The following is a 14,891-nucleotide window of genomic DNA, read 5'->3' as shown; positions in this document are numbered from 1 at the left end:
TGCTTTGATGATTTGAATCTTAGGTTTTCTAACTAAAAATTCTTAACAATGGTACTCATGTTTCTAAGATTGTTTATGTAGAATCTACTATTGATTAACTTGTGTGGAGATTTCATGTAGTTGTATATACGAGCTTTCTCACATTAATAGTATTGTGAGCTTATGTTGCGTTGAAGAATGTTACAAAAAGCAACGACATGCTAGTTTGCACAAAGCTTGAAAAGTTTAAGGAAATCCAATCTATACAAGTAATGTTAAGCAGGAAAACATACATGGACCGAAATCCTATCTGTATTATAACAAGAGCACAAGTTTTAAATTTTAATGCACAATTTGGCCATTATGGATATTTATTATCATGTTCATGACTCTTTGGTCATTAGTGTCACCTTGTATTTGGATATTTGTAATGGAGTTTTCAACTTTCGGGTGTCTTTATAAATGTGGGATAGGTTGCCTTTGATCCACAAGCGTTATTATACATTAACTGATGTTTTCTTCTTTCTTTCTAGTTATTTTTTATATTTTTTTAGTTTGATTTGTCAGAGGTCTCGTAATGTTTGCAAGATATAGACCAATTGCCAAAATTACACTACTTGAAAGTAAGTCAGACAAGATAAGAAGCATGAGAATGCAATAATTGACACTTTAATTTAGAGGTAGCATCCACTTACAATTCAACAGTACTAGGAAGACCACCTTACTTGAATGTGGAAGTACCAGTCAAAGGATTTGGCTTGAACCATTGGGTTTAGTTGTTTATAACCATCTGATATGTAAACTAGTTTAGCTAACAATTGAAATTACATAAGCGAGCAAGTATAACATGTATTGTTATAGGATAATAACAAAATGTCTTTGTTACCCACCAAAAAAGTTGCATGTCCTTCTTGACAAAGTATATGAACAAAATAAACATAGTGTCTTGTAAAAGTTGAGATGTACATTGGTTTCAATTAATCATAAGTTGTCCTAGTGGGTCATGACTATTTTGATTGTAACTTAAAGCTTGCAGATCTTTTCTGTATGTTGGTTTATGTGATGTGTTGTATTGATTTTCTATTATTTGGAGCTCATTACTATATAGACAACATCATGAAGCTTGGCCTATCCCTTTTTGTTGCAACTTAAGCCACCTTGATTTTCAACTATGCACTTCCTACTCAAATTCAACAAGTCAAGCAAGTTGAGATTTGATAGGTAGATTGGACTAATTGATCTGGAATCCTATGCATTTGTTCATTTGCTTCAATTTGTAAGGTTCCATTAGCAATAGCAATGGTAACCTTGATTGCTTATTAAGAAATCATTTGTAATATGACATATTGTGTTAATTGCTAAGTTGATGCATAATGGATTACAATACTTTCAAGGTTGGACCAATTGAAATCAAAATAATAGGATGAGTTTTGATTTGCAGTTATTGTTTTGATATTAATTGTATTTTTTCTTCTCAACTTACCTTGGATCATGAAAAGTGCTCCCCTTCTAGAAGCTTTTTAATGCATGTTGTTTCTTTTAGACTAGTAAACATAGAAGTCCACATTTTGAACTATCTTGGCCATAACAAGCTTGTTTTGGGCCTTTGACCACATATTGTGTACATATTGTTGTGAAGTACCAAGAGGGTTCACAACGTTTGGCTAAAGAAATCGCACTAAAAGAAAACCTGTTAAGTGGCAAGAAGAACCATTTAGCTTGGAATTTCCATGAGTAGTGGAGGTAAACTCTCCTTGAGAGGCAAACGTGAGTGTTTGATTATCCTCTACTTTGAATTCCCTTAAGTTTTTGACTTTTTTCCCACTAGTCGCATCCTTCTCTAAGGTTGTGTCCTCTTATGACTTTTTTAATGTTCCTTGGTAGTATTTGGATTACTTTTGTGGGTTTGTACTAGGATTTGACATGTATAATTATGTTGTCATTTCCATTTGCAGATGGATGACCAAGCTAGCTCATTATAGATTGTATCTTCGAATAGTTAAATGACTTGTTGGGTCATAAAAAATTAATTGTGTTTCGAGGAAAAAAAAATTAGGAAAATGAGTGGACAACCACACTTTGACTTTGATAGATATGACAATGATTATTGGAGACTTTTGTGTGAAAAAAAAGAAAATTTTAATATTGGTTACAAAAAAATTTGCATGAGGGTATCGTGCTTCTATTCTTATTGTGATGTATCTACCCCTTTGGCACTTATCTTGTAAATGTTGTTGGACTCGCTATTTTTCTTAAAGTTTGTGTAAATGGATTTTTCATATTGTTTCATTGGGATTTTTGTCAGGTGTGAGAGAATGGATCCTTATCCTAGTATCGTCTGGGTACCCTTATTTGTGGTTGTTATCACTCCTTTGCTTGTGGATTCCAACAAGGATTCTTTCCCACCTCTTGCTCATGTCATATTAGGTATTGGTGTTGTTCATAGGGTTCTTATTGACAACACAAACCTACGAGTCCTTATTTTGGCAATAGGGGATTCTTTTGGTAACCATATCGATGGTGTTGTGAAGCTTGCAACCTTGAGGTAAAGTCATTAGTGATCCCATTTGTGAGATAACTTATGATCACTCTCCAATGCACAAACTTCCTTGTCGTGGTTTGTGGGTAGGTTGTAAAAAATAAAGTTTTTAATTTGTAGAATCTTGGTTTGTATATTCAACATTTTTCGGTCCTTCTAGATTTACACAATTGGGTCGTGGATTCATGGAACCTCTCTTTGAGGGTAAGATCGAGGTCTTCCCTTGTACCAAAGGATTCTTGATTGCATCTTTTGTCTTCTTCAAGGATAAGAATTTGAAGGTCGATGGTAATATATGGATGTGGGGAGAGTACTCTCTCTCAATCAAGGCTTGGTCTATCTCCTTCAACACCCTCTATAAACATGTTGACGTTCCAATTTAGTGGGTTTGGCTTTCAAATCTTCCTCTCCAGTTCTTGAAAGATTTTGTATGCGGGAAAATGTGGTGATCAAAACGAATAAATCGAGATCAAATGACCTACATACCAATGAGACTCTAAGTGCAAGTATAAACTAATTTAAACTAGTTTAACTTCTCAAGGGGTGTCCCATTGTTCTCTATCTCACAGGATCCCTAAAACCAATGTTTTTCTCTCAGATCATTGAGCAAATGACTTAGGAATGACAACTCCAAGAATGAGTGATATTGTGATCTATATGCATGAATGCATTCTAAGATCTATATGATATGTCAAAACCTATGATGATTAATTTAAGATGAAGATAGTAATATGATAATGAGATTAACAAATTATCCTAACATGATATGCTAGCATGAATATTCTATGATATGAAATGAAATTCTTTTAAATGTTTATGATGATATTTTAACAAAGAGAGGCTAAAATGCCTAGTAAATTAGACTATAATGTAAATGCATGAAACTTGGATAAGGAGAATGAGAAATGAGAGCTCTATTTATAGGGAAAATAGGGCAATGGGGGGTTAAGATTGAATAATCTTAACAATGGTTAGGATTGAAAGTTACTCAATCCATGTTTACAATTTTCACCAATGAAATAGTGACAATTGTCAACAAGAGGTGGCTTGAGAGGAGATGCAAGAGGCATTAAATGCCCAAGGAGACATGAAGGTTACCTTAGGAGGTAAGGGTTAAGGTTAGGTTAGGGTTATCCATTGGATAAAGCTTTTATCCCAAAGGGTAAACTCTTGTGCAAGGGTTAATAGGATAACCAAGGTTAAAACCATGGGTGTTTGATAATACCCTTGGGTTAGATGAGGGTTAAGTTAGAAAGAAAGTCTCTAACCATGAGGGGAAGGTTGAGTTAACCATTAATGGTTTGGAAGACTTTGGGGACAAATTTGTAAGAGTCATTCCAAATTTGGGGGAGGTTTACCTCCCCATGATTCATCCCAAAATAATGCATTTCTCCCATTCCTAATGTCCCAAATCAAGTGCTCTAATTCTTGAACTTGAGGGAGCCCTGCGAACCGTGAATATTTTTTCTCTTTCTAAGCTGTCCAAATATGTATGCCTCAATTTTTTGGCCAACTTGCTCTATGACTAGGAGTATAACCTCCACACTAGTTTTTCTCCCACATCTTTGTTTTACATTGCTTGGTTATTTAACCCCAACCTGCCTTTTGATTTTCCTTTCATATGTTCTCCCACACAATGAGCGGTATTTTCTTATTATTGGATGCTCCTTTCCAAAAAAAAAGTCTTTTTATATTTTGGGTCCACTTCTATTCTACACCTTTAGGTGTAGTCAAATAAGACATCAAATATTCCAGTAAAGCTAGTATTGCAACTTTAATTGGTGTTATTCTACATGCCCAAGGTAACCACCTTGCCTTCCAAGATGTGATTTTATCAAAACACTTTGTGAGTAGTGGGTCCCAAAGTTTGGTTGACCTTAGCCTTTCAAGACTGGAAGTCCCAAATATGTGCATGGTAGATCTCTTGTTTTGTAACCAAGAATTCTAGAGATTACCACTTGCTTTGTAGGATTGATGCCCAAAAAGAAGATTTATGATTTGTTTGCTTATACCCATTGGTTTGATGCCATCGAGTAATCATCTGAAATTCCTTTAATGATTTTGACTTCTTTTTTAGTTGCTACCTTGAAGAGCGTTGTGTCGTCTGCAAACTATTGGTGTGAAATAGGTGGAACCTAGTCGACCTAATTGTAGAGCCTCCTGATGTTATACTAAGAAAATTTGCCATGATTATGAATAAGAAGGGGGATAGGGGGTCCCCTTGTCTTAACCTACTAGACACCTCAAATAATCTTTGTGGGCTATCATTGACTAGAATAGAAAATCTTGGCCCAACAACTAAGCAAAAAATCTAATTCAACCATATCTTATTGAAGCCAAAGGCATCCATTACATTGAATACATATCTTCAATCTACCATGTCATAGGTATTGTTGATGTCCAATTTGACAAGCATTTTGTCGATCCATGTTGTGGTCACAAAATGTATAGCTTCTTAAGTGATGATGATCCTATCCATAATACATCTTCTAGGGACAAAACCACTCCGTTCTTCCACAATGATGTTAGGTAAGATGATCTTTAATCTTTTTGTTATATCCCCAATCCAATCCTCATCATACAGGAAGGGGTTGCCCTCCTCCCCCTTTCCCCAATTTCTTTATTTGGAACTTGTAGATATACTTTAGGGGATTACTTTCTAATTTCTTTGATTGCATTGAATGTTGAAGTCTCTTATCTTCATATGGTTTGGTTTCAATGTGTTTCTTATTATTTGTGACTGCATCTTCATTTCACCTATCATAGTTGCCTAGATCTCTAATCTAAGATTTCTTATAATTTGTGGGGCACTCTTTTGTTCTATGCTCTATGCTTAGACAATTTCTTAATGCTTCCAATGTTTGATCCAATTCCACCTTTTGTTTCCATGTGACCTAGTTAGTTAAAGTTTCTAATTCTTCCCACATTTGTTCATTTGACTTCAATAGGATACATACTCTAGCACACATGCCACATTCGCCAATTGCAATTTTCTCATCTATTTTCACAAACTCACCAATTTTGTTGGCTAGGGTTTCTAGCAAATCTTTGCTCAAATATTTTGAGGAAAAAATATATAGCCTAATCCAGACCAAAACTTTCCCTACGTCTCGCTCCAAAGGATTATAATTTAGTCTCTAATTTACCATGTACTAACTTGATCCTTCTAACATATCGTGTTTTTACCCTAGAATTTCCTGCTTCTTTTCCTTGTTGCGGCAATTGACAAAGAAGAAACCCTTTGGCAAAGAAACAATTCTAAACTTTTCCCCTCAATTTTCTAGACACCATTTTCAACCTTAGATCTTGCAAGCCAATCACCTACTTTTTTCATAAAGAAGTCTTTCTCTTCTAAATTTTCTATAGATTTAAATGAAGTTCCAAAATTTAAAGTAATGATATTGCGACTTACAAGTTTCAACCTCCCTAAAGGGATTCAATTTGCTCTCGTCGCTACTGCTTCCCCTTTTAGGACCCATCAAATATTGTGTTTTTAGTGACCAGGGAATTGCTTTCTCGCTTCTGTTGTGCAATTCCTCATCTCTGCTTGTCTTTCTTGTTGCTTTCAAGTTGTTTTAAAGGTTGCCCGAAAATCGACCTCTGCTTTGCTTTTTTACACATTATATTTTTATTTTCAATACAATATTTAATTTTTTGTACAATCATGCTTTTTACTTCTAAAAAAAAATCTTACATAAAAATCATAATAATTGTCAAATTATAATCTATTGTACCAACATCCTTATACAAAACCCTTCACTTTAAAATAATTTTTATTTGAATACTTTTTCCTTATAATACAAATCTGAATTTAAGCCTGATAAAACTCATTCATTTTATTATTATTTTCTTATAATATAAACTTGAACTTAAACCGAAATAAAATTTCATTATTTTATGTTTTTATCATACTATTACAATAAATTTTGACCTATAGGGCTTCACCATTGAGCCCATCAAACCCACTCGAATTTTATGCTACAAGGATAAAAAGGAATGAAGACAAGGAAAAATCTCAAACCCTAAGGCCTAAAACAATTCACGCACAAACCCCACGCCTCAGACCTAATCGTGTAGAAACCCTAGACCTCAAAACCCTAATCGTGTACAAGCGTGAAAACCCTATCGCTTCCTTCTTAAATCCCTGTTGAGGACTAGATTATAGATGGTGTTAATCAGATTGACGCCATATATCCCCCGATACGATTGTCGTATGCGTAAAATCAATATTTTGCGTTTGTTCTTGTTTTTCTTCGCAGCCTGAAATGATTACAATCTGGAGGCCCTAAAAATGAGTCAACAGCAGGTGCTTGATAATAGCATTCCGTCTGCCGCTTAGGGCCGAAAAAAATTCTTGGTGATTGAAGAAAGTATGAAGCTGATTTCTTCTGTAGCTTCATTCTAAGATAGTCACCAACATTGGCGATCAATTTTGTTTTCTTTGGCTTGTATTTATTGATTGGCTCTCAGATACGAACGGGGTGATAGCGTCAAATGCAAGGCGTGCCACTCCTTTGCACGGGGCCTAAATGGATTCTCTGCTTCGACCCGATTGGCGGGAGCTTCATTATCCTATGGCTTCCTTCAAATTCAGGGCAGATACAATTCCGCCTCTACCTTATGTTAAGCTGTGTTTTTTTGCGTTTACTTTGATTTTACTTTCTTTTTTTTAATCCTCTTTTTCAGTATCTCATGCTTTATTCTGCATTGTGATGAATTTTTTTTAATTTTAATTGCTTTTGATTTATTTTATTAGGTTCTTTACAAGAATTCCAATATTTACATTGTCCAATTTGAAACCATATTCAGTACTCTGGAGCATAGGCGTCGTAAAATTTGCGACACTGACTAAATACTAGGAATCCAGGGTTTAGTTTTTACATGAGCTTAATTAGTGGCTATTTTAACGGTTCTAAGCTTATCCATCTAAATTTGGGTGTGGTTTTACATGTTTTGGGTGTTGAACTTCTGATAAGTTGTCATTGCTTTCAACAACTCAATCTGCATCTGTCGATGGTTGGGTTTTTTTTTTTTTTTTTCAAAGTTTAATCCTGATCAAGTTTGGGGGCTTCTACATTTATTATGTAGTGGAAATGATGTGGACAATTCCGGGGTAAATTCAGTTAGTAGCACAACAATCATCCTTGAATCATAGAACTTTAAAATGAACAATGTAGTGTTGGTATTAAATGTTGCATGACACATGAAAAGGAAAGAATAAGGGCATATTTAGAGCAGATTTCTTTTACTTGATTGAATTATATGGTTGCAAATAAAACCATCTTAGTGGTTTTGTGTCTTGTTGATGTTAAAGATGTGGCTCTTGTGGTGGCTCTTCTCTCCTCGTTGCAATTGATTTGTGCGAAGGACTAGTATGGTATGCATAGAGCCCTTCTGTGATAATTAGCAATTTAAAAAGACTTTTGACTGTATTGTTAGGATGTAGTCCTTGTCTTTGATCATTGATGTAGAAGGGCTCCTAGCATCCAATTTTAACACATAAAAATGGTTTTTGAGACTTTCTGCTTCCCATTCAATTACAGACTGCAAAAAAGATAGTTTCATCCCAAAATCATTTTACACTTAACACATTTCAAAATTGCAACTTATTGTTTACAGTTATGACATTTCAAAGACTTATCTCTTTGCACAGTATTTTACTATGCCGAGTTTGCTCACTCTTATCTGCATTCATCCTCTCCTAATCCACAGCTTAATCTTAATAATCTGCACCTTCAGGCTGAAACCCGACTCCTCTCCCCATGGGCTGCTTATACCCATGATACATTCACTCTTAATAATCTGCACGTTCAGGCCGAAACCCAACTCTTCTTCCGTTGGGCAGCTTTTACTCACGTTGCCTCTTTGTTTACTTTTAATAATCTGCAATGGTTTCCATTGGCTCACAGTTCTCTTCCTCTATAGATGTCTCTCCCGACTTCTCTCCCCATGGGCTGCTTATACTCGTGATACATTCACTCTTAATAATCTGCACGTTCAGGCCGAAACCCAAATCTTCTCCCGTTTGGCCGTTTTACTCACTTTGCCTCTTTGTTTACTTTTAATAATCTGCAATGGTTTCCATTGGTTCACAATTCTCTTCCTCTATAGATGTCTCTCCCGACTCCTACCCATGGGCTGCTTATACCCATGATACATTCACTCATAATAATCTGCACGTTCAGGCCGAAACCCAACTCTTCTCCCGTTGGGCGGCTTTTACTCACGTTGCCTCTTTGTTTACTTTTAATAATCTGCAATGGTTTCCATTGGTTAACAGTTCTCTTCCTCTATAGATGTCTCTCCACATTTTGTGGCTTCACACATTAATTCCCCGAAGTTACACATTAATTCCCCGAAGTTATCGGTTTTCCCCTTCTCACATAAGTTTCTGTATTGATTTCTTGCCTATCGTGTAACTCTTCCTTTTCTCACGCACCCATGCCTCTCACTATCGCTGCCCTTGACCTTTAGCATTTTGCTTGTTGGTTATTGTTCTCTTCATTGGCTGATGCACCAAAATTCCCTTTCTTTTCTCTGTTTTAAAATAACTTATCTGTACTTTATCTTCACCGTTGCCAGAGATGACACGCAAGCGTCTCATTTTATCATTCAATGAATGTGACCTATCAATTTATTTTTTTTACTCTCAGCGTACAATGGATTAATGGCCTCCAATTGACCTCTGCACCCTTTTGTCTTCACTTATTTGATTTCTTCCTTGGCTTAAACCTTTTCCATTTAGACTGCTTCATTTTCTTCATAATTTCTTAATAAGAATCTGACACTCAATGATAGATTGTTGCTTCCAAGAATTCTTGGAAATGGGAAGCAGCTACACATTCTACTTCATTCGAAAGAGTTGAATATCTTTTGCTAATCCCAGTCCCACCTTATTGTAACGCCTTACATCTTGGCGTTATGAGAAAAGAAACATTTTGTCTGATTCCACCTTTTACTTATGTAACATGACAGTTGCAGCTTTAACATCATTCCATAGCATTCCATAGCATGCCTTTAAAGGGACATGTCTATTCTGGCTTCAAAACGGCTGTATGGATGGACTAACATGTGTTAGTCCTGTGTTTTACACTGTCAATTTTGCAATAAATGTCTGTGATTGACTAACACCACGTTGTAAAAAAGATCTGTGTTGGAGCCAGAATAGCTTCGGCCCCTTTAAAGTGCCTTAATGAGAAATTTAAGAGGTTTAGACATTGATGTCATAGAGCTACTCTACAAAGCTGTAACACCTTATATTTTGGTGTAATGAGAAAAGACACATTCAGTATGCTTCCACATTTTACATACATTTCTACTTATGACAGTTGCAGCTCTAACATCATTTCATAGTATTCCTTTAAAGTGCCATAATGAGAAATTTAAGAGGTATAGTCACTGATGTCATAGAGCTACTCTACTCTACAAAGTTGAAAGAAGAGATGTGAAATACCAAAACAAACTAGCTTGTTGAGTTCTCTACACTAGACATGTTGGATGAGTGAAATGTTTCATGAGTTGACAAATTCATGAACATTTAGAGATGCATGGGGTGGTAATCCTATGCTTGTTCTTGATTCAATTTTGGTTCTTGTCCATGGGAGCTTTTTCGCTTCTACACTTTTGTGCTTCACCAACTTCAACACAAGCCCACTTCCATTGGTGGTGTTTTGCAAACAACTTTCCATCAAATGTCTTCAACTCTTACTATTATGCTTGTATTGTTTTGCTCCATTGTTTGTTGTTGTGCTTGCTTCTCTTTTTCCTTCACAAGAATTCAAATATTTATTTTGCCCACCTTTTTTGATGGTGTACACATTTTTTTTACCATCATGAATGACTTTCCTATCAAATTTCAATGGCCTTCCCAACAACACATGACAAACACACTTCTCTTAGGATCACACAAGATTTTTAGATTTAGGTCATAGGTCAAGGAGCTCACTATTTTGTACTTGCAAGTCAAGGCACACAACCTTAGGGCAAGATATAAAAGAGAGACTTGCACAACTAATAGAACACTTTTTTAGGGTAATATAATAATAATAATAAGAGATTGAACTACAAAAGAGATTAGTTTAATTTAATACTCATCTTATCTGTATTGTAATGGCACCTCTAATTCCATATCTATGTGCAATTACTACTCAACCAAATTGGTTTGTCCATTATATACTAGTCTAATAATCAATAAACTTTATTAGGTTGGCTTGGCTTAGAGATGTAGTGTGTATAATACATCATCGACCCAAAACATTACATGTGGAAGGCAAAAGAGATGTGTGAAGATTCACACCAAGTCGGCACACCTTCCTCCCCAGTATCACCATAAAGACTTTACATGCAATTACTCACTCAAACCAAAACACTTAAGATGGTTCATTTCAATCTGTTTTACCCAAACACTTAATCATGACAAGAATAAGATATGTCGACCACCACAAAAGTAGCATAATGTGTTAGGAAGATAATCTAATGATCCACAACACCCATAGAGAACTAGCAACATCCTAAAACTACACAAACTTTGATGACAGCTAGCTCACAATGAAACATTTGTCCAACTGAAAAATTGAAATGAAAGATCTTGCTATAACCGTTTTATATCATTCACTTGAACAATTTTTGAACCAAGCAAAATGGTATCCGTCCTTTGGAAACACAGTATATCATCAAGAATTACCAATACTATCATATACTTTCATGACACTTTTGAACCAATAGCCAGTCTACTAACAATCAGACCAATAGCACCAACAATTGAACCCATTAAGTTTGACATCATCCAATGTCCATAAAAACTATCATTTATTATCGAGCCAAATGTCCTTGAATCATTTCTTAAGCCCCACAAGAGAGGACTCCAAGCACAAATACTAACATCCTTAAACTGCACAAACATAGATAGCGCTCAGACCAGTACCACCATATTTCACTAGATAGAGATAAGTCCTCTAGAAACGTAGTATATCATCAACACTTACCAACCAGAACACTTGCTTTTAGTTTCCATATCATATCCACATATTCTTGAAAGCAACGCATCATTCTACACAAAAACTGCATACAACTCTACATAATATCACATACTAACAGACATTCGGACCAACATCAATCATATCCCACAACCGTTCCTCTTTATAAGAGCCAATTTGAAATTAATTAGACATTGCTATAACCAACAATCAAATCAATAGCACCAACAACCAAACCACCAAAAAGTTTGACATCACGGTAGCACTATCAACCAAGCCACCAATATGTTTGACATCAATGACAACCACGACTCGTACAACAATCATATCACACAATCATTCCTCTTTATAAGAGCCAAGTTGAAATTAATTAGACATTGCTTACTAGGGTTCTTACACCTTTTCAAAACTACTTTGGGATGGTTCCTCCTCGACCACCTTTGGATTCACCGGTGGTCTCCTCATCATGAGAGATTCACCTTCTTCATGGTCTTCACCTTTTGGGGATGCATCACTCTCCTCAGTCTCTTGTGGCAAGTGATTTCACGTTACACTCTTCTTGCTACCTTGTATTTGAGAACACTCATAAAAACAATGATTAGCTTCTCCATAATGGAAACATTTACTAAAACATTTCCTTCGTTGGTGCCAAGTGATTTCCTGTTGCACTCTTTCTCCTACCTTCTTGTACTTGAGGACACTCATAAGCACAATGACTAGCTTCTCCACATTGGAAACATTTACCAAGGAATATTCTATTGCTATTGCCACGTCCTCTTGTTGGGAACTCTTTTTTGTTTGTGCATTGGCTTGCTTCCTTACTCCATTTGGGCTTGGATTTTCTTCAATCTATTTTCCTTTGTTGTTGCTCGCTTGTCCTTTCTCTGCTACAAATCTTCCACGACTTCTAGAATTATTTACTTGCCTTGTCAATTTCTCTTGAGCTTTCAATGCATATGCCTCTTCCACCAAGGTAATCTTCAACATGTTTTCTTCATTTTGATTGTTAAATTGTAAGTAATTCACATACCTAGTTGCCTTTTCTTTATCAATTTCATGCCTTCCTGATCAAATGGCTAGCTTATAGAATCCTTTGTGTAATATTTTTCACTCATGTCTAAATAACTCCATTTCTTAGTCTCCAAGAATGAATTTGTTCTTCAACCTGGTTACCATTTGATTCCACCTACCTAACCACAACTTGATTCCATTTTAGGTCTCCATTCCTTACCCATTCTCTTTGCAATTCCTTCCACCATAATGCAGCATGGATTCAATATAATGCAGCATGGTTTCAATTTTGTTTGGGCTTTACCCTCTAAGGATCTTTGATTTCCTCTATTTCAAAATACCCTTCCAACTCTCTCTTATCTAATCAATCAACTCTTTCAGTTTTAACATTTCAAAAAAATTCGATACATCCATTTTGTTGCTTTTTGCAATTCTCGAAAGAGTCGTCAAAAATCTTTTTTTCCAACATCCTCTGGTTGTTCTTCTTCTCTTCCTTGTTCTTCCACTTCACGTTCTTCTTCACTCACAAGATATCTTGCATTTCCAGTCGTTGATCTCACCTCATTTCTTCTATCATCTCTTATCATTTCTTGGAATCGTTCCAACACCTCCTCTATTCTGGGCATTCCTTTTTGAGATGACATCTCTATTTCAATTTCCTTCCACCTTTTCAATCAAGCTCTTGTTCACAACTTCAAGCTCTCTGTTCACAACTTCAAGCTCTAGTTCATGGCTTCAAGCTCACTTGCAACAACCCACACAAGCTTCTTCACAATCATTTCACACTTCCCATAAGTCTTGGTGTATCCTCTACACTCTTAAGACCAACCAACTTTGATACTAATTGATTCAGAAGGGCTCCCTCTAGCGTTCAACTTTAACGCACAAACAAATGCAAAGACTATTTGCATTTCATAGACTGCAAAAAATGGATTTTTTTATTCCAAAATCAATTTACATAAACACATTTCAAAGTTGTAACTTATTGTTTACACCTATGACTTTTCAAAGACCTCTCACTTTGCACAATATTATACTATGCTAAGTTGCTCACTCATATTTGCTTTCATCCTCTCCTAATTCACAACTTGCTCTTAATATGCACCTTCAAGCCAAAACCCAACTCTTCTCCCCTTGGGCCGCTTCTACCCACAATGCCTCCTTTCTTTGTTTACTTTTAATAATGCGCAATACTTTCTATTGGTTCACATTTCTCTTCCTCCATCGACGTCTCTCCACATTTTGTGTCTTCACACATTAATCCACAATTCAAAGTTGTCGATTTTCCTCTTCTCACATTAGGGCCAGCCTTAAACCACACACACTAAGCAACAAATTAAGCCTAGAGAATGTTAGTCAACTCTTAAGTGTTTAAAACTTTTAAGCCTAGAAGTGTATTCTTAGTGTGATCACATACATTAAGCAATATTACGTTGTCCATTGTATTAGTTTGATTAGTTTGTGTATCTTCTCAATTGACTATTCTTTCATGTTTTTTTAAAAATCTTTTCCATAAAGTTTATTATCATCTTTCTTTGTATTGATTATGAAAAATTAAATCATTTTTTTTTTTAGTAAAATGTAATAATCATTCTAGATTTTTTTTGAAATTATATCAATCGAAAGTGAATGGGCAAGATGAGAGCATACATTATTTTGGAGTATAAGTATTTGAAATGTAGTGTTGAAGGAATCGAAGTGGCAAACCAACCAATGAATAGCCTATACAAATTTGAAATATAAAATTGTTTTTATTTATCGAGTGGTGGGTGATTACATATAACTATTTATTTAATGGGGTAAGTATATAATTCATTGGCAAAACTACCATCCAATGTTATGATATTGAACACATGTAAACAATTGCATTTTGGATATGATTATTTATCCAATGAAGTCTAATCACTTAGATAATCAACCTAATTAAATGTCTTAAAAATTTGCATTCCTACAAGATTGAACATTAGGTATAACATTTGATCCAACTCACACCCTAAAGGCCCATGAAACTAGCAAGTGCAATATTTAACCAAATTTCATCAAATTATCAAAATTTAGTGACAAAGTGTTGGAAGAGGGTTTAACAACCTTAGGTGTTTCTTAACAGCATTGAATGATCCCCAAATATAAGTTGCTCAACTCCCAACAACCCTCACACCATTCTACAATTGATGCAAATGGTATGACCACCTTTAGCAACTAATACTTCACAATATGAAATTTGCAAAAAGCAAAAATGGCATTCAAAACAAGTAAATGAAGTACCAACTTCAAAGATTTACTCTCAAATATCTTGCAATAAATGGTATGACCAAGTTGAGAAAAGGTATGGCCTACTAATGAGAAATGTCTTTCAATTGTCATTGGATTCAACAGACCCCAACAAT

The sequence above is a fragment of the Cryptomeria japonica genome, chromosome 3, assembly GCF_030272615.1.
Source record: "Cryptomeria japonica chromosome 3, Sugi_1.0, whole genome shotgun sequence".
Classification (NCBI taxonomy): domain Eukaryota; kingdom Viridiplantae; phylum Streptophyta; class Pinopsida; order Cupressales; family Cupressaceae; genus Cryptomeria; species Cryptomeria japonica.
The sequence above is the reverse complement of the archived record's forward strand: the minus strand, read 5'-3'. Positions refer to the sequence as shown.